Source organism: Urocitellus parryii, chromosome 7, assembly GCF_045843805.1.
Source record: "Urocitellus parryii isolate mUroPar1 chromosome 7, mUroPar1.hap1, whole genome shotgun sequence".
In the NCBI taxonomy this organism is placed as follows: domain Eukaryota; kingdom Metazoa; phylum Chordata; class Mammalia; order Rodentia; family Sciuridae; genus Urocitellus; species Urocitellus parryii.
The window spans coordinates 63529967-63557184 of NC_135537.1; the positions used below are offsets into that span (position 1 = coordinate 63529967).

General features: G+C 41.7%; 1 pseudogene; it reads right to left on the reverse strand.

Annotated features, from left to right (window-relative positions):
* LOC113184183 (heterogeneous nuclear ribonucleoprotein F-like) overlaps positions 1-16620 on the reverse strand; it is a 35493-nt pseudogene extending 18873 nt beyond the window's left edge.
* Between the last annotated feature and the right edge of the window lie 10598 nt (positions 16621-27218).

The window sequence follows — 27218 nt, forward strand, 5'->3', positions numbered from 1 at the left end:
AACAAACTTCATGGTTTGAGACAACCATTTTATTTTGCTTCTGATTTTTTTCTCTCTCTTTTTTAAAAATTTATTTCTTACATACATTAACAATAGTGGAATGCATTACATTCATAAGTATCCATTCACAGCACAGTTTTTTGTAACTCTGTATGTAAAGTATGTTCATGCCAAATTATGCCATTATACATGAGCTCTCTTATTTTTTTTGCATACAATTCTTAATACACCTTTATACCACCATTTATCATATCTCTGTTTGTATATAAGGTATGCCAACTAGGATGCTCTTGATCTTTAATATCAGGCTTTTGGCAAGCTTGGTTGGGTGGTGTGTTCGGTTACATGGCCTCAGTTGGTGCAGCTTGAACTGAGGGTTCATTTCTATGTGGTTTATTCCCTGCATGGCTGGAGCTCCTTGGCCTCTCTGTCTCTTTCCATCTCTGTCTCTGTCTCTGTCTTTTTCCAAGGTGTTTTACCCTCTAGGGCCTCTCATAGCATGGAGGTCTCTGTGTGGTCACATTATTTACATGTTGCCAACTCCCAGTGGGCATGAAGCCGGAGCTGCTAGTGCTTAGAATTGGCACAGTTCTCTTGCCTTGTCCCTCAGATTCAAGGATATGAAAAGATAGAAGTACAGGAGATGGAACCCAGGACCCCATATCAGCTAGGCAAGTGCTCAACCATGGTAGAGACTTCTATCATCTACTGGATGGAAGAGGAAGGCCACATTGCAAATGATCATGTAGCTTTAGAGAATGTCATCCTTGGAAACTTTAATCTGCTGCACTCTCAAATTAAAATTGATTTAAAGGAACTTTTAGTGAGCATGATTTTCATTGAATGGGAATATTTATCAACTTTGTTTCCTTTTTATAGCTGTTCTTTATAATGTCCATGCAACATTGTTGAAAATTCAAATGAAAGATTGTGCTCAGCCAATCTTTCATGCACCTGTAGACCCAGGTACTCAAGAGGCTGAGGCAGAAAGAGCTCAGAAGTTCCAGGCCAGCCTTCATAACACAGACTTATTTTTAAAATAAATAAATAAACATTTTCCCTGAGTCCTCAAATCATTTTCTTTCTTTTTATGTCCTATTTTTTTCATGTTTTGTGGATTTTTTTTTTTATTATTCAGAAGGGGATCTAAATTCATTCACTTTGGAGACTTAAGATGATTTTGTCAGTAATAGTGTTGGTTCCTATTATCTTAGTTCCAAAGGGTAAATTTTTTTATTTAGTGGATGGTTTTATCTTCCTTTCTTGGGTGTCCATTCATCTGGGAGAAGTTGGTTTGGAGGGCAGTTTCTTTTCTCAGGGGTTCACTGCTTTTCAAAACAGTTCCTTATAAGCCTTTGTGGGCAGGTGCTGATAGGGGCACCTCAGGTCTCCCTAAGTCCCTCCTGGGCAGCTGGCAGTTCTGTGAGGCATGGCTCTCACTTGCCACAGTCCCATTCTCTTCCAGTTCAAGTCTGAGAACTTCCCAGATCTCTGGGCAGGATTCCACCCACTTACTTCCCACAGGGGCTTTCTTTGTTGCTGTTGAATGGTGGTTTGTCAGTACTTTGATCTGTCTTTTCCGCCATGATTCACACAGCCTCCCTCCAAGTTCCTCGCCCATGGAGACCATTTTCCCCTTCATTTACATTAATGGTATCGACTTTTCTCACCACTTAGGATAACTCTATTAATATCATTTCATTGAGATTTTGGGAAGGGAGGAGCCTGAAACAAGCTCAAATTACCATCTTTTAAGTCTCATCGGTCATTTTCTTCTTGATTTGAATCAGGTCTACAAAGAAATGCTCCAAAAATTTGATTGTGTTGAAAAGAATGGACATTTTATTTTCTATGGAATAGAAGAGAGGAAACACCTGTAGTAGGGACACTCAATCCTGGTTGCAGGGGGTGTGTTGACGAAATGCCAGTGGCCAGGCTACAGACCAGAAGCTTTGATTTGATTGGCTGGGCCAGTGCTCAGCCACCAGCTTTCATACAAACTCCCCGGGTAGCTTTGGAATTGAGTGAGCTGAGAACTATGGATCCTGAACCTGTGAGTGTCCTGGGAATTGGGGAAAAGGAGGCAAAGGAAACATTAAAAGGAAAAAGGAAGACATCAAGGAAGAGGGAAGAGCACAGGATTTAACCCCGTGTCCTCAGCTCCATAGTCGGATATTTGTGTAACCTTATGTTACTTCTTTGGGATGCTGTTTCTCTCTGCAAAATAGTAACAATGATGTCTACCTCATCCATTGATGCAGGACAAAATCACATGCCTGTGAATGTGAATGTTTTTTATAAGGGGGGGGGGAGGGAGAATTAGAAGAGGGGAAAAGTAACGTGAAATAAAGGAGAAACTCTCAAGATAGAGAATAATGGTTTTCTTTTTGTTGGCTGCCTGACCTTGACCATGAATCTAAAACACCATTTTTTTTTTTAACAGTAAGAAACTTCAGGGGACTTTCCAGGAAGGGAACTGAGAGGGGCCTACAAGTGAGTTCCAGGAATTCAAATGCTCACCTCTAGGTCCATCACAATTTCATCAGCTCACTGAATGTTCCCTTATGATAGGTTATCCGTATTTCATGCGAATTCTCCCAAGAGATCATCTGCAGTATAACTCAGGATTGATGGGCAGGTGGAGTAAGTCTTTGAAGAAGTTTTATTTTTTAAAAAAAATAAAGTTTGTGCAAAGACCTCACACCTAACTAAAAGCAAAAGAAGTCTCTATCATGGGGGCTGGGGTTGTGGTTCAGTAGTAGAGTGCTTGCCCAGCACGTGTGAGGAACTGGGTTTGATCCTCAGTGCTACAAAAAAAAAAAAAAAAAAAAAAAAAAAAGAATAACTAAAATAAAGGTATTGTGTCCATCTACTACTACTACTACTACTTAAAGAGAGAGAGAGAGAGAGAGAGAGAGAGAGAGAGAGAGAGAGAGAGGTCTCTAGCATATTCTTCAACAAGACTCCCAAAACACAAGAAGTAAAATAAAGAATCAGTAAATAGGATGGTAACATTCTAAAAAGCTTCTTCATAGTAAAGGAAACAATCAAAAACTTGAAAAGAGAGCCTGCAGAATAGGAGAAAATCTTTGCCACCTGCATTTCAGATACAGCATTAATATCCAAAGAACTCAAAAAACTCAATTCCCCCCCCCAAAAAAAAACCACACCAAATAACCCATCAATAAGTGAGTAAAGGAACTTCACAGAAGAAGTATGAAAATATATGAAAAAATGTTCAGCATCTCTAACAATTAGAGAAATGTAATTTAAAACTATACTGAGATTCCACGCCACTCCAGTCAGTATGGCAATTATCAAGAATACAAGTAACAAGAAATGTTGGTGAGAATGTGAGGAAGAAGGTACACTCATATATTGCTGGTGGGACTGCAAATTTGTGCAACCACTCTGTAAAGCAGAATAGAGATTAATCAGAAAAAATTAGAAGGTATCCACTTTTCTCGTCAATTAGGATAACTCAATTAGTAAAGGAACTTCACAGAAGAAGTATGAGGATATATGAAAAAATGCTCAGCATCTCTAGCAATTAGAGAAATGTAAATTAAAACTATACTGAGCTCAAAGAAATCTCTCCCTCTTTTAACTCCACCCTGCCCCAGATGTGAGTCATTTGTTCAGTGTATCAACCCTGTGTATGTTAATCATCCAATAGTCCCTTAATAGCATTCTGAATTATCAAATTGATTGTGGTTGTACTGTAGCACTTATGTTCAAGTTACCCTTACAGTGTAGCCTAACACTACGTCACAATGTCTACGTCATTTACCTCCTTTCATCTCATAACAGGCATTGTATTATCTCACATCATGACAAGAGAGTTGACTAACAGTACATGCTTTTAGAAAGAGAGGTCACACATAACTTTTATTATACCTTATTGTTATGATTGTTCTCTTATTATTATTTAATGTTATTAATATTATTATTATTTAATGTTATTAATTAATGTCTTATTGTGTCTGATTTGTAAATTAAACTTTATAAGTATGTGCATGTCGTCCATAGTGTGTACATATATTGGGTTTGGTACTATCTGCAGTTACAGGCACCTACTAGGGAGATTTGCAATGTATTCTGCATGGACAAGGGGGTACTACTATTGGGTTTTGCACATACTACTACAGGGTTTTGAGATGAGTTACCCTGGTTTTGGGTTTTTCCTACATCCAGTGATTGGTATTCTTATAAGAGACTGGAATTGAGAGACAGAAAAAAGGAGAAAATGCCATTTGAAGTTGGACAAGGTATACCTGGAGCCACTTGAAGATGGGAGAAGCAAGGAAGGATTTGGAGCCTTCGGAGGGAACATGGTTCTGTTTCTACCTTGAATTTGGACTTGTGGTTTCCAGAACTATGAGAGAATAATTTTTTTTGTTTGTTTTTAGCCACAATTTATGATAATTGGAAACAGATATGCCCTTCCTTATTCTGTCTTCCTCTCTTTCCTTCCTCCTCCTTCAGCTTAATTATAATGTTTAAGATAGGACCTAATTATGCTGGAGCAAAGAACACAAGTCCCAGCAGAAGGTAAGTGATATGCAAGTTAAATGACTAAACAGGACCACAAAATGAGTATCACGAGCCAGCAGGAAGCCAAGTGCTAAGGGAAGAATGCCTGCAATAAGTACAGGAAGGTCAGGGGCTTCTTTGTCCTCCAACCCAGTTTTTCTCTTGATCAAACATCCCTTGATGCTGAGAACTAGCTTCCTCTCTCACTGCCTGGAGAGATGCACCTAATGCAGTGACATCACTTTTGTCCCTCAAATTCTGAGCCTCCAACTAGACTCTTGGAGTTCCAAGATATTTTCCAGATCATGTTTATAGCATTTTTATATATTTCTTGCCGCCTATAGTTATTTTTAGAATATGTGTAACTTAAGGGTGGCCAACAAAAATCACTGGGTTGTTTAATCCCTTATGAAAGACCATGAGAAAGTCAAGACCCTCCCCCCCATTGAAGAAATGCTGGGGAGAAATATGTTCTTTAAAAATAAACAGGGCCATTTTTCCTCCAGCCCCAATCCCTTTGGAAGGCAGACATGTATGAAAATCTCGGTCTTGTCAGAAGCTGACTTCTGAGATAGGAACAGAAGCTCCAGTGACTACACATTATAAAAGTACTTCTTAAAAGTTAATTTTGAAACATCAACAAGCAAGATTTAGCAATCAGGTATGGGAGAATGGAATCTCCAGAGTCACCCTATCATGATACTCAAAATGTCTATTTTTCAACGGCAACAGAAAAAACAACATATACACAGAGAAACAGGAAATGTGACTCCTTCCTAGGTAGAAAGAGTTTCCCTGAGAAATTCTGGACATTGAAAGATGAAGATGTTTAATTTACTGTCTTAAATATGTTCAATGTGCTAGAAGAAACCATGGACAGAGAACTAAAAGAAATCAGTAACACCATGGATGAGCAAAATGGGAAAAATCAACAGAGAGAGAAATTATAAAAATCAGCCAAGCAGAAGAGCTGGAAAGTGAAAAAAAAAAAAAAAAAAAAACTGAAAAAGAAAACTCCCTGTAGGGATTCAGTGGCAGATCTGAGCAGGCAAAGTGTATGACTGATGAACTGGAAGGTGAGACAATTGTAATAATCCAATATGAGGAACCGAAAGAAAAAAAAAGATGAAAAATGGACAGAGCATGATGGGTTTGTAGAATAGTATAAGAATATGAATATCCGCATTGTAGGAATCACAGAAGAGGAAGAAAAAAAATTGAATAAATAATTGCCAAATTTGAGGACATGATCATACATATTCAGAAAGCCTAATGAACTCCAAGGAGGATGAAGTCAAAGAGGTCCACGTGGAGACATATTACAGCCAAATTTTTTGAAACTCAAAGAGAATTTTGAAAGCAATGAAAAAGACAAGTTACTACTCCTTACCAAGGCTCCGCCATAAGATTAACAACTGATTGCTTTTCAGAAACCATAGATGCTGAAGGGCAGTGGGCTGACATAAAGCCCTGAAAGATTAAGACACGCTAAGAATGGCAAAACCCAACTTTTAAGAATGAAGGAGAAATTGTAAGTAAAAGCTGAGGGAATTCATCACCAGCAGTCCTACTCTGCAAGAAATGTCACAGTTAGTTTTTCCATCCCAGATGCAAAGGTAATGAATTGAAGCTATAAGGAGAAATAAAGACCATTGGTAAAAGCAACTAAATATATGAATATAAAATCCAGTATCACGGTACTTTTGGTTTGGTATGTAAGTTCACTTTTTTTCCTGTATGATTTGATAGGCAAATGTACCAAATTATTCTAAGTCTATGTGAATGGGCATGTAATATAGGAAGGTATAATTGGTGACAATAACTATATAAAGAGGAAGAAAACGAGATATATATAAGTAGAGGGTTTTTATATTATTGAAACTAGGCTGAAATTATTCTCCCTAGTTTGCCATACATTTAAGATGTTTTTTTTTAAAGAGAAAGAGTGAGAGAGAGAGAGAGAGAGAGAATCTTTTTTTTTTTTTTTTTTTTTTTGTAGATGGACACAACACAATGCCTTTATTTTTATGTGGTGCTGAGAATCGAACCTGGGTCTCGCCCGTGCTAGGCGAGCACTCTACTGCTGAGCCACAATCCCAGCCCCATTTGAGATATTAATTGTAATCCCCAAAATAATCACTAAGAAAATAACTTTAAAAATACAAAGAAAAAAAAAGAAATTAAAATACTATAAAACCAAGCACTACCCAAAACATTCTACATTTTTTTCAGAGCACCTTCTAATGTTTTTTATTTATGAATTATCACAAAGGGAATCATTTATATACACTAGACTGTGATAACTTAGGAAACTTAGCCATGAGGTAGTGCACTGAGTCACTTTTACAAGCCCAAGTGCAGACTTGAGTTAAAGAAAGAACATAGTACAATGGAGAGATTAGTAGACTAGAAATCAGTAAAAGTGAGTCCTAGCTGCCTGGGTTCTTTGTATTAGCAAGCCGTGTAACATTGGACAAATGTTTTCATATCTGTAAAGGGAAGATGTTTATATTAGTCAGTCTTTTGTTACTGTAATAAAATACCAAAGACGGGTTAACTTTACAGAGAAAAAAGGTTGAATTAGTACACAGATTTGGAGGTTTCACAGCATGGTGCCAGCATCATCTTGGCTCATGGTGGATTGGTACTACAATGTTGAGAGCATGTTTGAGAGGGAAAGATTACATAAAGCAAACAGAAAATCCAAGAGACTGTGATCCCATACTCTTTCCCAAGGTCAGTGCCCTTATTGATCTAAGGAGCTCCTGCTAGGCTCCACCTTTTCAAGGTCCACCACCTCCTCACACTGCCACACTGGGAACAATGAACCCTTGGGGGACTCACTCAAACCATATCCAAGTCATCACAGGGTTAAACTAGATAATCCCAAAGGTTCCTTCCAAGCTTATGAAATGCACTATGGTTACATCTTCTGAATCGACGAGCATAAATAACATAAGTGAGTAAAGTGAGTAAGAAGCAGTCTCACTTCCAGTGCAGATGTGTACTCCCTGATACTCATTTTAAGACAGATGAAAATATCACATGGTTGGAAGAGATGTTGAGACATGATTTAGTGCAAGAGCAACATCTGCACAATATAGAAACCTTCCATCTGTGTCAGGTGTTTTGGATCCTCTCCAGAGGTAGCCCTCCCAGGCCCCACTTTGAGTCTAAGTCAGGTTAGGGAGACGTTCAGTTCAACTAAACAAATATTCATGGAGAGTCCTTTTGTGTGCCGTGTCATATTCTCAAATCTGCACACAGAAATATTAGAGTGAGTTCTTTCTACCTTAAAGAGTCCACATATTATATCTACCTCGGGGAGGAAACTGGTACTTAGAAAGACCAGGTTTTGTGAATGACATCACCAATAAGAGGCATGGCTGGTGCAAGAAGCCAGCTACACTCTCAGGCTATCATGGGTCAACCCAGGGACTATTTTGTTGATGTCCAGACAAGGTTACTGTAGAATTCTTCTTGGAAGTAAAACTCTAGTCTGCCACACCAGACTGTGAGGATTTTGTCGTGATCAGTAGCCTGACCATCTCATATTGAGATTAATACTTTTTCTTCTTAATTAAAGACATAATCTCTGCCCTTTTCCGTGTCTGGTCAGTAACTTACGTTCTCATTGAACACTTTGCAGAAGACCCAAATACAGCATCCTTGGGGCAGGATGGGAAAAGGAGAATTGGAACTCCTCACTGGAGCCCTGTGAGATCTTCAGGGCCAAGCACTGTGCGTGTTCCAGTGCCAGTTTGCAAAGTGTGTGCTTTCTTTCTCCAGAGGTGAGGAAACAGGCCAGGTTCCTGTCCTTGGCCTTGGTGAAAGCTTAGCTGTTAAAGGCTTCCCTTTTCTCTAACCTTTGACTCTTAACTAATGATAGATGGTCCTCAATTTATGATGATTTGACTTATGATTTTTTTTAAAGAGAGAGAGAGAGAATTTTTTAATATTTATTTTTTAGTTTTCAGCGGACACATCTTATAATTCTGTGAAAGGGATTTAGTAGAAACCATACTTCTGATTTTGACTTTTGATCTTCCTCTGGACATACGCAGCATGACCCTCTGCCCCAATGCTGAGTGGTCATAGTGAGCGGCAGCTGCCCGTCACAAAGGGAAGCAGCCGGAGTTCTGCGGGGTGCCTGGTGGCTAAACCCTGAGGATTAGTAGATCAGGAGTACTTTGTGTACTTTCCATTTGCCATTTTACAACTTACAATGGGTGCATCAATGTAACCCCAAAGTAACTTGAGGTGAGATTTTTTTTTTAATGGGCCTTGGTATGGGCATCTATTTTAATTTGTTGCCTGCTTCTTCACATCCTTGAAATCATTTCATCTATTTTATAATCTCAAGGTCAGAATTGAACCGTCAATTAAAAATTAAGCATCGGGAGACTGAGGTAGGAGGATTGTGAGTTCAAAGCCAGCCTCAGCAACTTAGAGAGGTGTTATGATTTAGATGTGCTGTCCCCCAAAAGCTCAAGTGTGAGACAACGCAAGAAGATTGAGAAAAGAAATGATTGGGTTGTGAGAGCCTTAACCCAATCAGTGAATTAATCCCTTGATAGGGATTAACTGAGTGGTAACTGAAGTGGTGGAGCGTGGCTGGAGGAGGGATTTAGGGCCTGGCTTTGGGGTACATATTTGTATCTGGTGAGTGGACTCTCTCTCTGCTTCCTGATCATCGTGATGTGAGCTGTTTCCCTCTGCCACCTTCTCCTGCCATGTGTTCAGTCTTACTTTGAGCCTTGAGGAATGGAGCTTAGTCTATGGACTAAGACCTCTGAAACTGTAAGCCCTTAAATAAACTCTTCTTCCTCTATCATGGTCGGTTCCTTTGGTCAGAGCATTAAAAAATCTGACTCAAACAAGAGGCCCTACGCAACTCAGATCCTGTCTCTAAATAAAATGCAAAAAAGGGGTAGAGATGTGGCTCAGAGATTAAGTGCCCCAGTACTAAAAAAAATTAAGTAAATAAGTAAATAAATAAATAAAATTAAGCATAGGGACTGCTGTGGGCTGAACGGTGGCCCAAACACATCAGGTTCAAAGGTTCCTAATCCCTGGAACCTATAAATATTACCTGATTTGAAAAAAAGGATCTTTGCAGATGTGTCTAAGTTAAGGATTTGGAGAAGGGGTGCTTGTCCTTGGAGAGGGAGAGGGAGATGACACAGAGAAGAGGGGAGGTGTGTCAAGAAGGTGGTGTAGATGGAGTGATAGGGCCACAAGCAAAGAGGTGGGGAGGAATGGATCCTCCTCTAGAGCCCCAGGAGGGTGGCCTGATGAGACTTTGATTTTGGCCTGGTGATGCTGATATGGAATTTTTGACCTCCAGAACCGTGAGAGAAGAAAGGTCTGTTGTTTGAAACCATCAGAATTGTGTTGTCTGTTATAGCAGCCACAGGAAAATAACAGAGATGAAGAGCCTGGGCGCTGTTGTTAGGGCAGTCTGGTGAAGCCTAGAGATCCCTTCTCAGACGATGTTAAATTGTACAATAAGATCCACAGAATTATGCGGACAGCCAAAGACGCTGAAATATACTTGTTAGAACACAAAGAAACAAAGTGGTGCAGCTTTGAGCACATTAATCAAGACAAGGCATTTCAAGCTGGGTATGGTGGTGTATGGTGGTAAACACAGCTGCTTGGGAGGCTGAGGCAGGAGGATTGCAAGTTCAAGGGCAGCCTGAGCAACGGAAAGAGACACTGTCTGAATATAAAACAGAAAGGCTAGGAGTGTAGTTCTGCATTTCAAATACAGAGAAGTTAGAGATGATTTTATTTTTTGAAAGACATCAGAGCACTTCACAACAGGTTGCTGTGACTTGGCCTGAGCCAACCCAGGAAAGATGGAGGGGCCTTTGAAAGGAGGTGGAGACCATGTGCCATCGATAGAAGTCTCAGCTTCCCCCTTGTTTTGAAGTCGTTGCGAGGGTAGACAGTATTCCCAGATTCTTACAGAATCACTGGAAAATATTTGGTGTCCCCTGGTGACTAAGTTATGGAGATGGCTCTGTGGTTGCCTACGTTTGTAAAATTGGAGAAAATGCTGAATTTTAAGTTGTGGACCTCAGGCACAAGACCCCAGTCTCAGTAGCAAAGGAAGAGCGCGTGGCGACCTGAAGGCCGAGGAGGGCCAAGCTGGCAGGGTGTTTGCAAGGACGGTGGTCCGCGCAGGCGCGGGTCCTCTCGCGCCCTGCCTCTGTAGGAGGCAGCAAGCGGTTAAGGCAGGCATGGCAAATTGGACAGGGTGTCAGGTTGACTATGAAATATGACGGATTAACAGCCGAGGCTGGTGGTGTGACCTGCTTTCAGACACTTCATTTAGAAGTTATCATATTGCTGGATGCTTCCTATAATTTGTGATGATGCTGATTGTGATAAATCGTGAGTTTCTGGCGAACTCCACCAGCCCGCTCCAGTGACTGAACAGAGAAAATGTGTAATTCTATGGGAACATTCATGCCACGAATGAGAGCGAGGGTCTGGCCGTAACAACAGAATGCTCAGTCAGTGAACAAAGTAATTAAATCAAGCTAATTAAATCACAATAAAAAATAATTTTAATTTAATTAATTTCTCTGCACTGATGGAACATTATGTGGAAACCAAGAGGCTTTCTGAACGCTAATAGAATTTAGGAGCTGGGACACCAAAGTTGTGGTCACTGGTGTGGTACGTGGGTTAATGTTGAGGGAATGAAATTAAAATACACTTACCCGAGCTGCTGATATGTTGACTGAGTCACAAATGGAAAATGATTTTGGAAGCCAGATAATGGGGTCTTGCCCTTTCCCTGTTAGGTTTCAGTACTAACTGGGCCAATAAATGTCAAATTTGGCAATAATTTAAAAGTTCCTAAGTAAAATAGGTGGTGCATGATTGCCTCACTGTGTTGGAATTGGAGGGAATCCTTAGGTCAAGATCCCAGTGGTGAGTAGAAGTACTGTACTAGGGACACTTTCCTACTGTCAGCCTACCAGTAGCCCTTGGGGTGATAACAGCCATAAAAGCCTTACAACTAGAATCCTGTGAGGTCCCCCATCAAGGACTAAGCAAGTGGCAATGAGTTTTTAACATGAAAAATTTAGATGAGCTATACAGAAGGACTTCCTGTGTGGGACAGATGTTAACCAGTTACTTACTTCTTGAAGACATTAACTATGGCAAATCTCTCCCAGTCCCTCAAATCTTTTATCCCAAATCAAGCAGAGAGCTCTATACTAGCTGGAACTCAAATAATAATGATTAAATTAAATCATTGTGGTCTCATTAGAAATTTCTTCCCTCAGGGCTTGAATGTTAGGATGCATACTCTTCTTCCAGGGTTGCTTAGACGTTGTTCGGTTCAGAAGCAGGAGGAGGCTCACACAAGACGACCTCTCAAGGTCACCTCCCTGAGACTAATTTTGTCATGTAAGCAACACTGGAATTCTAAGTGTGTGTTAGCAGGCGCTCGCATAATTACCAACTGTGATTTTAGAGGAGTTCTGTGCTTTGGATCCCAATATTATTTATCATGCACGTTATTTTAATTAATATGTTGTGTGTGTGCCAACATTTGAACCAGACCTCATTATGACTAGTCGGGGCACCACATTGTTTGTGGAGTGGAATTGTTTTCTGGGATGCAGCTGTTTTCCCTCCTCAGCAGCCAGCAAGGGCAGGAGAGCCAAGAGCCACAGAGTGTGCAGCCATCCTCTGCCCTTGACTAGCCAGCAAGAGTTGTTTCTCCATCCCCTGGAGGGGTAGGCTTACCCCAGGGAGGACTCTGGAAGATGCATGAGGTTACCCTGGAGTAGGAAGGTGTCTGAGAGCTACACCACAGCCTCAGAAATACAGGGTCCAGGTGCCTGAAGAGGGAACTGAACCTTTTTGTTGGTTGCTAGATCATGGGTGCAATCCAAGATGGCGCCATGTACATGAGCTGCAGCTACCAATCAACGCCACCAGAGGCCTGGTGGGTCCTGTTCTTCCTGCCAGTGCTTCCCACTCATCCTCTGAGGTTTAGAATGACATATTCCTGGAGGAGAATTTTGTCTTTCTGACTTAACCTATATTCCAGCCAGTTTGTTTGGTTGAATCCCAGCTTGGTCTACACCCTATGCTCCTTCTCCCCCAAATCTCCTTTCCTGTCTCCCCAAATGACCTTCTTCATGGAGGGAAGACATGGTACAGATCATCCCAGAGGAACCCCTTTTCTTCCTAGGTCATCTTTCCATTCTAATATCTGCTGTCTCTTATATGATACTTCATGTTCTTGTATTTGCTAATAAGAATTAATGGCTTTGACCATTTTCCCACACTCGAAGAGAATCATAAGGTCTAGTCTTATCATATGATTTAAAACAGTGCTTCAGGGTTGGGGCTGTAGCTCAATGGCAGAGTGCTTGCCTAGCCTATGCGAGGCCCTAGGATTAATCCCCAATACTGGGGGGAGGGGCAAAAAAGCTTCCAATAATACTATAAATGTCATTCACATCCCAAACCTGCCAAACAACGTGTTAAGCACTTTATCTGCATCATTGCATTAAATTCTCCCAAGAACTCTATGAGGTAGGTGCTGTTTTAATTTCCTTCCTATAGATGAGGTAATGGTGGCTTATGGGACTTACATAACTTAACCCCAGTCACAGTGAGGTGGAGGCAGAGCTGCTGCTGGAATCGAGGTCCCTCTTTCCAAACCTCCTCTTCACCCTCATGCTGATGCACCCTGGGTTCTGCTCACCTCCTCCCAACACTGAGCTGTCCACCAATATGCACCTGTTCACCTGTACCCTTTGCCCAAGCTCCACATCCTCTCCTGACTCCTGTTTCCCAACCTGAAAAGCTATTTTCAAAAGGAAGATTTGGGACTACCTGAGAATGTTAGGGCTCTCCCTCTCCATGCACTTACAAAATCAATTAACTACACACTGTGTATCTATATTGGTCCAAGGATTCTGTTATGGGAGAAATCTCTTTAAAGGGCTTGCCTTAGAGACCTAAGGACATCTCAAATATTGGGCTTTCAATTAGCTGCGAGTCCCCAGCCTCTGTGCATGTCAAGTGGCTGTGTGTTCAGTGGTACACTCTGTGCTTTAGGGATAACTGGGGCCATTTGCAGGCGATAGACAGCTCATGTGCCACTCTGAGAGCTTCATGTTAATCATCACTGCTCTCTCACTTTTTGATCTTTTTTCTCCAAATTGACTTTGTCCGCTCTCATCCCCATCTCTGAGCCGGCCCCGCCCTTCTCTGTCCTCTTGACTCTGTGCAGTTGACTCCACATGATGATTGTCTGGGTGGCCTTTGCCTGCTTCATCCTTCTCTGCTGAAAAAAGAAGAAGAATAGAAAAACCCCGAAAGAGAAAATATTTACCAGTTCTGCAATGGCTTGAATTAATGAAATAATGCTGTGGGGCATTTAGATTGAACCTGTGTAATTGTAGGTTGCAAAGGATAATAGTAGCTCATGCAGGGATATCATTTTGTGCTATTTTACTTTCAGGTTTTTGTTAATCCAGTGGGTTTGGTGGAATTAGAGGGCTGCTGTGAAGGAAAAAAAAAAAAAAAAGCCCCACAACCTGCTGGTGTGAGAACGGCCTTGTCAAACTAGCAGGTAGCTGCACGTTTAGCCTTTATCCAGCGTACAATAAGGGCAATCACCAGGGCCTGTAGAAAGAGTATTGAACTGTCGACACAGGACATTTTTGTTGAAAGTAGTCCTTTTGATTTCATCTTCCTGGACTAATGTAATAAAAACAGACATTATGGAACACATTCATCTCAGTTTGATAGAGACCATCATGAATACCCAGCAACGTTTGCAGTCATAAAGGTTATTTGACTGCTGTAAGTGACTTGGAAGATGATTGTTGATCCCGAGGTGGTGAACACCTTATTCCAGATAAGGATGGATAGCCGTTCCGTGGAGCGGGCCAGTGTGTGGAGAGGGTTGCCATGCTGTTTCTACTCAGAGAATACAGAACTTCTGAAAGCACCCCAAATCTCAGTGGCAAGCGCAATTCCTCTCATTAGCAAAGCCTAGTGTTTATCTTCAAGGAGGAAGAAAGGAAAACAAAGTGAAAAGAACTCAAAACTTATATTTGCTGATCCGATGGCTGTTTCTATGGCAACAGTAATGGAGTCAGGAACCAGCCCATGAGCAGCCAGGGTCAGAGGCCTGGTTCATGTCAGTCTCTCCATATTCTTGAATTCCATCGTCTGTGGCTCTGTGAGTTTATGACCTCAGTGGGGGCCATTGGCAAAGAAAGGAGCTTCACATAACTGGAGAATTTAGGAGTTTTGCCCCAAACAAAAAGCTCACAGATGTTAGGCTAACTCTGGCCTTTGAAAGGATCCAAACTTACTAAACCTTCTCATTCCTTTGCTACTTGAAGCATTCCAAGTTTGCTGTAACATGGTAAACATCACTCCCAACATTTATTTGGGTGGTTACTAGGGTGTTATTTTTCATGCACCCGTAAAAGGGCACTGGAAGGAACGGCTTATTCTCCATCAATTATATCCTGCCCTGAGCTTCTAGGTAACATTGTGCTGGATGATAGAATGAGAACAGGTGAGTAATTGCAGATTGGATTCGAAATACAGTATATAAATATAAATATAGTTCCTCCAACTGAATGAAAAGCATGAGCTGATATTTCTTTGAGACTCAAAAGGCTTAGGTCTCATTTTTCTAATAGTTACTCTTTTTTAAAAAAATTAATTTTTCATTGGTTCTAATTAGTTATACATGGTAGCCGAATGCATTTCGACTCATTGTACACAAATGGAGCACAACCTTTTATTTATCTGATTGTACATGATGCAGAGTCACACCATTTGTGCAATCATTCATGTACGTAGGGTAATTTCTCTATGTTGAACCAACCCTGCATCCCTGGGATGAACCCCACTTGGTCATGGTGTACTATCTTTTTAATATGTTCTTGTATGTGATTTGCCAGAATTTAATTGAGGATTTTTGCATCTATGTTCATCAAGGATAGGTTTTACAGTTTCTACCTTATACACTCATAGTATCCCTGCAGGTTTCTAATACCTTGCCTTTAAGGGAGAGATCAATATTAACAACACCCAATACAAACAATATGCAGCTTTAAACCAAAATAGCTCCTATTAAGACATTTATAGTTTTGTCACAAAAAAAACCAGAAGTGATGTGTTTGATTATTGTCTACAATATAAACAGTAGGTTTGCAAAAGGGTCCACAGTTTCTAATGGTGGACAAAGAGACTACAGGGGGCGGAGTGTAAGATGAGATGTTACTGAGGTAAGAGGTGAGAATGTAGAGGTATTAGATCACAGAAAGTGTGAAAGAGGAATCAAAATAAATTGGCTGTTAGTAGGAGAAAAGGGAGAAAGAGATTCCAGGGAGACAGACAAATGGGCAAAAATATAGAGGGACAGTAAAATAAATAAATAAATAAATAAATAAATAAATAAATAAAGCAAATTAAAAAAGAAAAAGAAACAAAAAAATGTAAAAATAAAATAATATACAACAAAACCATAATATACTACTCAGACATCCCAGTTCTCAGTAGCCTGAAGCATGAAAATTAGTTGGTTTCACGAATGTTGGGGATGTGGGCGGGGTGGGGGGGGGAGAAAAAAAATATCTCAAAGGAAAATTGAACCATTGTTTCTGTTGGAGTTTAGTATCCTCCCAGCTTCCCTTCTCATCTGATAGATGGGGTGGTCTGGAGTTTGCTGGTATATCTACTCTCAGGATGATGAGGTTATTAGGGTGAGTGGGTTAGTCCTGGAGGTGGAACTCCTGGAGGTGGGGTACAGCAATTGTGGGCCCCTGTTGGAAGACTCTACCCCAGGAATCTCCTTTGGTGTCTACTTGTATGATGTGGGAGCCTGGTCTTAGCCCCTTACATCCCCTGTGGACCCTATTAATTCCTGGTCTCTAATTTAGTCTCTAAACTGTATCCCTCTTGCCCCAGCCCTTTCCATTTCCCAATCAGGACCCACTCTCTCCAGACCTGTGTACCTGCTGCGGACAGCTGTTCTGTATCAGGCAGATCAGGACCAGGCATCGAGAGCTGTGGGCTGGCCATGTGCCTGCAAGCACTGGGCCAGGTTGGTGGCTGGGGTAAGGGTTGGGAGGCTGGGATTGGGGAGCCGGAGGGCCCTGTTGTTGCCAAACCTGAGCAACCTGGTGATGGGTGGATGCCTGATTGGGAACAGAGACAGGGACTAGGCTGATGTTAGGTCCCAGCAAGTGCTGCCTGAGTTGGTCCTGGGAACACAGTGGGTGTGGGGCTGGTTGGCTGGGTGACCCAGGATCCAGATGCTCTCATACCCTCTTCCAACCTACCAATCCCAATCCTGTGAAAAGCTCTCTCCTGTCTCTGCAGCAAGATGGTGGCTATTAGTATACCGAGCAAGGAGACCTCAGGTGTAACCAAGCCTGCAGGGACCTTGGTGATGGTCCAGGCCCTGGATGTTGTCCCTAAATGGAAGTGGCTGCATCCCCAGTTGGTGGGGACGGAAGCAGCTAATCTGTAGGTACCTTGATGTTGGGCTTCCAGACCCTGCCAGTGTCCCAATATGGAAGCTGCCCCAACTTAAGATGGCAATGACAGCAGTGGATGTAACCCAAGATGACTACGGCGGTGTCTCAAGATGGAGGTGACAGTTGTCAGAGATGGGGCAGCCAGTGCGGGCCATGCGGTGGCACTGGGTGGCCTGTTCGGAGATGCAGTGGTGTGGCAGGCAGTGCTATGGTGGGTGGCTCCTGTCTGGGGTCCCACGGTGGAGGTACCACATCGAGGGGGTATGGATGGCAATTGCAGTGTCCCAAAATGGAGGTGGCCAGAGGCGCCCAGCAGCAGGGGTAGGGTCCAGCGAAGCGGTCTAATAATTACTCTTGAATTCACTGTGTTTCATATTATTCACTTACTCATGCATCTGCTCAGTAAGCAACTCCACTAGTGAGAGCCATGGTCACTTGGGGTGTGGTAATGGTCCAGTCTGGAGAACTGGGCAGTGCTCCTGCGCTTAGTTGCAAGGAGTTTATTTGTTGAAGGAAGAAAAGAAAGAATAACAGGCGGAGTCAATGAAGAACAGGGAAAAAAGATCTGAGATTTGTTTTCTGGGTGTGCCTGATGATTTAACAAGAAACAAAAACAAAAACAAACCTATCTTTCAAAATTTCAGAAGCTTGATTTCCATATATCTATATCCATATTCCATATCCCTATTTTCAAGCTTTCAAGGAATATTATGAAGGTCAAATGAGATAGTGATGTCAGGTTCTTAGCACAGTCCCTGTTGCATTGTTCACGCTCAATAGCAGTGATCATTCTTATGACAATGAGTGTGGAGGACAAGGACTAATCAAAGTGCCAGTGAGAAATGGTGGTGGCCAGAAATGGGCTGGGGAGAGCAGTAGATCTGACAGCTGTGTGGTGGGCAGTACTGGCAGGGTCAGTGAGTGTGGATGTCTTGGTGAGACAATTTCCAGGGGTCTGGTTGGGGGCTCAGTGGTTCCTCCGCTGAGATGGACACAGAGGGAGCATCAGGGAATATCCACAAAGTCAAAGACCACACAACACTGTCAGTCTGTTTTATGTTGCTGTCACAGAATACCACAAACTGGGTGATTGCCTGTGAACAGGAATCTACTTGGCCATGGTTCTGAAGGTTGGGAAGTATAGATCCAGGGGCTGCATCACATGGGCAAGAGATGGGATTGAAGCCTCTGGAATCAGTGTTGATCCATTCAGGAGGGTGGAACCCTCAGGACCTACACCTCCCACCAGCCCCACCTCCCATTACTGTTGCATTGGGGATTAAGTTTCCAACTCATTCTTTTGGGGGGATACATTCAAACCACAGCAAACACTGATATCCAATTCAGTGATCTACAGAGCTTGCTTTACAACACTGAACTGAAATCAGAACTATGCAAAACAGCAGAGTTGAATGGGGAAGTGGGGATGAAGAAAATCTCAGTAGGAATAGGTGGGGCTCACAGCATCCTGGATGACCTCTCCTCAGTGCTACGTGATGTCGTGCACCTCCTCTTCTCAGTCTGCCTTGCGGATACTGGTGACAAGGCCTGCTTCTCTCTAGCTCCCCGACCACCTGTAAGAATCCCGCCAGACTTCTCATTGCCACCCATGATCTGCCCTGCCAATGACCTTTGATCTTCTCTGTACACCAGACCCAATACCATTACACATAAACCCACTGCTGGAAATAAAAAAAAAAAAAAAGGAAAGAAAAAGAAAAAAGAAAGAAAGAAATAAAAAGAGTTGGGGAAAGGGAGTTATGAATCCTGCTTCTACGTGTTCTAGCCAGAGCAATAAAATTTATTCCCAATACTAATACTGCAATTTAAATTTATTATCTTTGTGCTTTACAGTATCCATAGCAGTAAAATCTATGCCCAAGAGAATCATTACAATTTCTAACTACTTAAGAAATTATTTTTGTTTATGTTTTAAAGCCACAGCAATAAAATTTAACACCAACAATAATACTACAACTTTGTATGCCTTTAAAACTTGCCATAAATGATAATTGTGAGAAGAATGTCTGTAAACAAGTAAATGTTTTTCCAGGAGAAAGTAGATTTTTTTTTTGTCTCACAGTAAGACTCAGATGTTTCCCAGTGTGTGGAGAGACACACTCCTTTCCAGTTGGTCGACCAGTCCTGATGACCCTCTGTCCTCAGTATGTCTCCAGTTGGCTTATTCCTCTCTCCAGATTGTTGTTCTGGTCCAAGGAGCATCTTGGACCTGGGTAACAACATGGCCTTCTCCTCACCTCCTGTCCCACCCTGTGACCCATTCTAGAAAGAATGTTTCCAAACACAAATCTTTCCAGTTTCAAGAAAAAAAAAAAAAGCAAGGGGGATAGAAAAGAAGTTATATAACAGTTAAAGAAGGTGACCAGTCACCTGCATGCAGAATACCAACACTGTGCTGGCAAATGATCTTGTTTCTCTAACAAATCAGTGACATAAAAGACCTAGGGGGGAAGGAAAGGAGGAGACCATGATCGAACCAGAGAGAACCAAGAACTCTAAACACAGCCACCAAGTGTCACCTATGGGCTTTGTGTGGCTTCTGACCCCAAGAACCTAACTGTATAGAGACATACTTGAGAAACCAGGGAGATGTGAATATGGCCTGGACTCTACATGATATTAAAGAACTACTGTTAATTTTGTTGGCGTGTGGTTTATGTTACCTAAGCAAAAAGGCTTCATTTATCAATTAGAGGTACGTTCTTGGGTATTTATGGGGGAAATGACATGATGTCTTGTGTTTGTTTTAAAACACCCAGCCCTCTGTTTCCCCTGAGCGGATGGTGGTGGGATAGATGAGAATTAGGAATGACAGAATGCTGATTCTTGCTGAAGCTCAGGGGCTAAACACCCAAGGGTTCGTTATATATTCTGTTTACTTTTCTGAATGTTGGAAAAGTGGCATAATTAAAAGTAAAAACATTCAAGAGATGAGGCCACAGGAAGTATTTTTTTTTCTTTTCAATAGTAACTGATTTATTAAAGAAAGATATTTTTTCATCACCTACTTCAATGAAGTTTTTTTTTTTTTTTTTTTTTTTAACTGAATACCTATCTTGTGCAAAATTTGTTAAGATAGCTTCTGTGCCCCGGAAGCTTGCCATCTGGTAGAAGGGAGGAGACTTGTGTGTGAAAAGGTAAATAATAATAATAATAATAATAATAATAATAATAATAATAATATAAGAAACCAGTCAACAACATATAAAACAGTCCAAAGCGAGACCCCAAATTTCAAATTACAGAACATCATGCATGTTATACTACTTTTTGAATGTATAAGGAGCAAAATAAGAATCTGTACTCATATTTGTTTGTAGAAGCATAAAGCTAGGAAGGACATATAAGAAACTATGAGCCAGGTGCGGTGGCTCACACTTCAAATCACAGCAGCTCAGGAGGCTGACCTAGGAGGATCTCAAGTTCAAGGTCAACCTCAGTAATTTAGCGGGTCTCTAAGCAACTTAGTGAGACCCTGTATTAAAATAAAAAATAAAATGACTGAAGATGTGACTCAGTGGTTGAGCACCTCTGAGTTCAATTCCTGGCATTAAAAAAAAAAAAAAAAGAAACTAAAACTATGAAAACTTGTTATGATTGTTGGAAGGAGGAGAACCAGGCCAGGAGGTGCTTTTTACTGAATAGCTTTTATACTTTCTGGTTTTTGAAAACATGTGAATATATACCATATTCAAAAATTAAAAATTGGGGTTGGGATTGTGGCTCAGTGGTAGAGTGCTCGCCTAGCACAGGCGGGACCCAGGTTCGATCCTCAGCACCACATAAAAATAAAGGTATTGTGTTGTGTCCATCTACATCTAAAAAAAAAATTAAAAATTAAAAGCAAGTGCTTGGACTCGAGGTGTGGCTCTGTGGCTCTGTGGCTCTGTGGTTCTGTGGCTCTGTGGCAGTGTACCTTCAAGCAACATGCAAGGCTCTGGGTTCCATCCCCAGCCCTGAAAAACAGGAAGAAGAAGGAGAAGAAGGAGGAGGAGGAGGAGGAGGAGGAGGAGGAGGAGGAGGAGGAGGAGGAGGAGGAGGAGGAGGAGGAGGAGGAGGAGAAGGAGGAGGAGGAGGAGAAGGAGTAGTAGAAGAAGAAAAAGCACTCTAAGCTCCTCTTTTATGGAATCCTTATGAAGGGTTCAATATCCTCAATATATAATCTGAAGTCCTTGCCATGGCTTTTCAGGACAGCCACAATCTGGCTTCTGTGTTCTCCCTCTAGAGTCTCTACCTCTTGAGTCCTGAGTCCCATCAGGTTATGCTCTCAAGGATCTCAGCTCCACCCTGCTCCTTCCAACACTGGACTCCAATATGATTTTCTGCTCCATCGGCTTGCTTTCCTTTCCCATGTGGCCTGACCAAGTCCCACCATTGCTTTGGGTTATACTCAAGAGAGACCTCTTGCCAGGCACAGCATGCCTGTAATCCCAGTGGCTTGTGGGGGCTGAGGCAGGAGGATCAAGAGTTCAAAGCCAGCCTCAGCAACTTAGTAAGGCCCTGAGCAACTCAGTGAGATCGTATCTGTAAATAAAATATAAAAAAGGGTTGGGGATGTGGCTCAGTTGTTAAGCACCCCTGGGTTCAATCTTGAGAGAGAGAGAGAGAGAGAGAGAGAGAGAGAGAGAGAGAGAGAGGGAGGCAGCCATCTGTCCCTCATCTCCTTGAGTGACTGAAGCCCAGTCAGGTACTCACTTTAAGCCCCTTTGGTATATGCTTCCAGAAAACCCTGAGACTCTCTTTTGACAGGGTGACATGTCCAACTTGCGTGCAATCATCTGACTTCATCTTTTTTACTGCTCTGTAAACCCTGAGGAGTCCAGCTGACTCTTTTTTTTCCTATGCTCCATCACCTTTTCCTGAGTTTCATATTTTGCGGAGTTCAACTCAGGACATGTAAGTGAAGGAGCCACTGTTACAGAAAAAGAAAGAGAGGGTGGGTTTTTATGTCTAGAATCCGTGTAATTCAGTTGCTGAGAGAGTTTCTGCAGGAAGTGAATGAAGACAAAGAGAAAACCCGCTGCTAGGATGATCAGAAAGAATTGTCACCAGTGGGCAAGTAGTGAACAAGAAGGGCTGTTGGAGTCAGAGATCTTCCTGGACTTCATGTAGGGGATGGCAAACATTTGTACTAGAAAGAGGAGAGCTGTGGGGAAAAATGGATGTCGAGAAAAGACTTTCAAAGTTGATTCAAAAGTAAAGGGAAACGACTTATGTAGGGGTTCTTAGAGAGGTGCTGGTGTTTGCAGAGATCTAGTAATTCCACGAAAACCTCCATGAGAAAACTTTGTTGTGCTTTGAGGATTCACAAAGTCTGTTGATTTAAGAACTAAAGATCTTGTCAGATTTAGACAAACTAAGGAGAAGAGAAAGAGGTGAGTTACGAGAGCTGGGATATGAGATGGGGAAAACCAGGAGGTGAATTTGGGAAGCATTTCAGGGTAGACAGCTGCACTGAGGGGTGGGAGTGGCATGGAGGGGTTCCTGGAAGGACTTGGAAGGACAAACAAGGGAGGAGCCCTGGCATGGCTAGGATTCGTAGCAAGTGATCTGCTTCATTGACACATGTTTTTACTGCTGGGATAAAGGAAGGCACTAAAAAAAAAAAAATATATATATATATATATATATATATATATATATATATATATATATATTCTTATCTTCCTCACAAGGATGTCATGAGGGCCTAAGGAAAGACTCTTTGCCTCTGAAAAGTTGTAGGTTGTTTTTCTTTCTTCAATTTGTTTTCTGCTGTTTCCATTGCATTTGATGTAAAAATGACTGCAGTTAGTAGAGAATGACAGGGAGGAGAAAGCTCTTAGGATGCCTTAGTCTTTTAGCCCCTCATTGACTTTCTGAAGAGATTTATAGCATTTCCTCACACTACACAATCTTTTTCTGGTTGGTTTATATGCTGTATTCCCTCCTTATCTGCAGTTTCACTTTACATAGTTTCATTTCCTTGAGGTCAATAGTGGCTCTAAAATAATAAATGGAAAAATTCCAGAAATAAACAATTCATAACTTTTAAATTGTATGCCAATCTCAGTGTGTGAAGAAATTTTGGGCTATCTAGCTCCATCCAACCCAGGATGTGGATCGTCTTTTTATCCAGTGTATCCACACTCTATATGCTACCCATCCATTAGTTACTTAGTATCCACGTAACTAGTCATCAGGTACACTATCACAGTGCTTCTGTGCATTCAATCCTTCTTTTGCTTACTTTTGCTAAGTGCCAAAGTAATGATGCTGGCAGTTCAGGTATGCAGAAGACATGGAAGACATAAATTGCTTCCTCTAAGTGAAAATGGGAAAGTTCTCAATAAGGAAAGAAAAAAGCTTGTATGCTGAGGTCACTAAGGTCAACAGTAATAATAAATCTTCTGTTTGTGAAGTTGTAAAGAAAGAAAAAGAAACCAATGCTATTTTGCTATTTTACCTGAAACTGCAAAAATTGCAAACACCATTTATGATAATTGCTTAGTTAAAATGGCAAAGGCATTGAATGTATGTACCCTTGAACGGGAGCAGAGGGAAACACAACAACACCACAATATGTTTAGGGTTCAGTTCTATCTGAGGTCTCAGACATCCACTGCCAGTTTTGGAACATAACCCCTGCAGAGAAGGGCAAATCATAGCATTGTCAGAATGGAACATTCTTATGCTAAAGTTTCCAGCATGTACTCTAGAAGTGGGTTCAAGCAGGGGGAAGCTCAGAAACCCTGAGCCAGCTGGGGCTCTTGTCCTACTTTAATTCTTATTGACTGTTGAACCTGACCTAGTTGCTTCACCTCTGTGCCTTGGACTTTTCATTTGTAAAATGGGACAATGGTAGTCTAAAACCTATTGAGCTGTGGTGAGGATTATCTGGTTTGGCACATATGAAAGCCATAGGAGAGCATCTGTTCCACTCAACTACTTTCCATTCCTGAGCCTTTGTGTCCTAGCTTCAAAATTGAATTCAAGATGGGCCCTAACCAACGGTTGTTCTGTTCTTGGTTTCCCCTCCTGATGGTGCAAAAGCAATATGCATTCAGTAGAATCCATGTTTTAAATCTGAATTTGAACCTTCTCCCAGACTGGTGAGATGTGGTGTGAGTTTCTCCAGATGCTAGCAGAGCAGTGGGAGTTCCCTGAAGCTCCTGGTCAGCCCCATGGTCACGAGGGGTATCAACTTTCTATAGCACACTGTGTTGGTTCAACTGGAGTATTTAGTAGTTTAGGTGGATTAAATGCATTTTTGATTTACAATATTTTCAAGTTGCAATAGGATTATTGAGATGTAGCCCATTGTAAATAAAGGAGATATTGAAATTGGCTACCAGAAAGTCTATTTTTCTGCTCAGGTTGTGATAATAAAGTGACATAGACCAGGCGGCTCAAAGAGTAGAAATGTAATTTTTTTTTTTTGTACTGGGGATTGAACCCAGGGGTGTTTAACCACTAAGCCACATCCCCAGCCCTTTTTAAAATATTTTATTTAAAGACGGGGTCTTACTGCGTTGGTAAGTGCCCCACTAATCTGCCAAGGCTGGCTTGGAACTCGAGATCCTCCTGTCTCAGCCTCCTGAATTGCTGGCATTACAGGTGTGTGCCACAGCGCCTGGCTAGAAATTTAGTTTTTTTAACAGTTCTGGAGGCTGGTAGTCCAAGATAAAGGTTGGTTTCTCTGAGGCTTCTCTCCTTGACTTGCCCATGGTCATCTTCTCCTTATGACCTTTCCTCTGCATACCTCTTTATTCTAATCTTGTTTTATAAGGTCATAAACTATATTGCATTAGATCCCATCCACATGACCTTCTTTAACTTAATTATCACTTTAACAGTCCTGTTTCCACATACACTTATATTCTGAAGTACTGAGGGTTAAGATTTCAACATATGAATTCAGGGTGGAATGGTGTAGGGACATACTCCATCCCATAACAGAAGGTTAAATGAGAAACTGTGTGTTAAAACTTGAAATAAAGCAGCACTTGATAAATGCTTGTTCATACATTGACATATATCACTGTACTGTATTTTGCCTGAATTTGGAAATTGGGTCTTATTTTTTTCTATTTCACAGTGCAATTCTCTTACATCTGTGCCTGCCTCTCTGATGTGCTACCACTGGCTAGGGGTGAATGAGCTAATACCTTCTTTAAAACAAATTTTTTTTTTGGTGGCAATATTATTGAATGGAAAAATTGATTTGGTAAATCTCCTTAGGCCACTTATTATTAGGAATTCTAGGACATCATCTCGATTGTCTGGATTTTGCTTTTACTGGTCACATGCCATGTGTCTCTGGAACACAAGGTCACAGTTGTTACCTTATGAATAAAGGAAAATCTGTCCTGAGCTGGTCAGGTCGCTTATGGGATCTTTGCAAAATAGCTTTTCAGTATTTCTTCAATTAAAACAAAAGCAACTAAATAGCAGAAATGATAACAATAAAAGAAGTAAAAAAAGAGGGAGCAAGAGCTGCATGGCTCCAAAGATAAGAAAAGTGCAAATGTCCTTTTCCTAGGATCAGTCCCTTGGGAGTTCCACCACAGGCCCGGCTGCTAGTGGGCTTCTATTTTCTTTATTCTCTTCTTGTTCCCAGGCTCGTGCATCCTACAAATGTCACCACCAGTTATGTATTCCTTTTTGTGGTGCTCTTGTGGCTCTCTGTCACTCAAAATGTCCCTCTTGCTGAGGTTAATGACTGTGAGCAAGGACTTGCTGGTTGGCGCCTACCCTTCTTCAGGAGCAAAGCAGACAGAGGCTTCAAGCCCCGCACCATTGCCTGCGACCTCTGACTCTCGAAGTCCTCTGCATTCTGACCTTCTCTGCTCTTTTGCTTAATGACAATTATAAATGTTCAAGAGGCACACCACTGAGGCAAGAGGCCTTAGCTAATTGGGCAACATGATTAAATGGAGGTAGACTTTTTTTTCTTTCCCGCTAGTATACAGTTATGTATATTTCACGAGTAGAAATAATGAATTTGAGAAAGAAAAATTAAGGCTGAAACCTAATGGAGGTTTTAAAAAAATTATTTCTAGATTTTTGGGTAAAAAAAAATTGCTGGTTGTAATTTTGGGTTTCCTTGATGGATGGATCCCCTTCAGGTGGGGGATGTCAAAGGCTCAGGTGTGGGGGCCAGGAGGGGGGTGGACTACAGCTGCAGTGCAGAGAGGCCAGATGGCTTGCAAGGAAGGAGCGGAAACTCAGGGAATTCTAATGATGAGAAGCCCTCAAAGAGCTTTCAGAGAGCTGACGGACATGCTGGGAATCCTGGGAGCTGCCACAATTAGCATCTAGAAATGATTGCAGGACATCCTTGCCTAAAATATAGGTTTTCAGTGCAACACAGCCTCTGCCATTGGAGCATGTGGTCTGACAAACACGCAGGCCAACCAACTGTCTATACATTCAACATATATATGTATTCATATATATTACTCCTATGCATAAATAAATAAAACTGGTACACCTTTGTTAAATATATACTGATGAGAATAAAATCAAACAAGGGGAGCTGGTAAGTCACAAGGTCCCCAGCCTCCCTCTCTTGCAAACTTTGTTGCCCTCAGGAACAAGCTCCTGGTTGCCTATCTGGGAAGGCAACACTTCATGCCGGAGTGAAGGACAATGCCCAGCCAGGCACAGGCACAGTCACAGGCAAGTACCCTCTCTGCCTTTCATGAAAGCTGCCACCATTCCATATGATGCCATCAAGCTCTCTTTTATTTTTTTGCAGGGAGGGGTACCAGAGATTGAATCCAGGGGCACTTGACCACTGAGCCACATCTCCAGCCCCTTTTTAATATTTTTATTTAGAGACTGAGCCTTGCTAAGTTGCTGAGGTTGGCTTTGAACTCTTGATCCTCCTGCCTCAGCCTCTCAAGTCCCTAGGATTGCAGGCATGCACCACCATGCCCAGCCAACCTCTCTCTTCTTGAGCTGTGAAGAGCCAAACACTTTCTTTTAAACAGTACAGGTCACCTAGGGTAATCAATGGTCATTGTCAAAGATGTTCTAATGTTTTAAGCAGGAGAGTTCATGAGAAAGGAGTTCCCAGCCCTCTCAGGAGTCCTCCTTGTCCTCAAGGGTTTCTGGTGAAAGCCTGTGTATCTACAG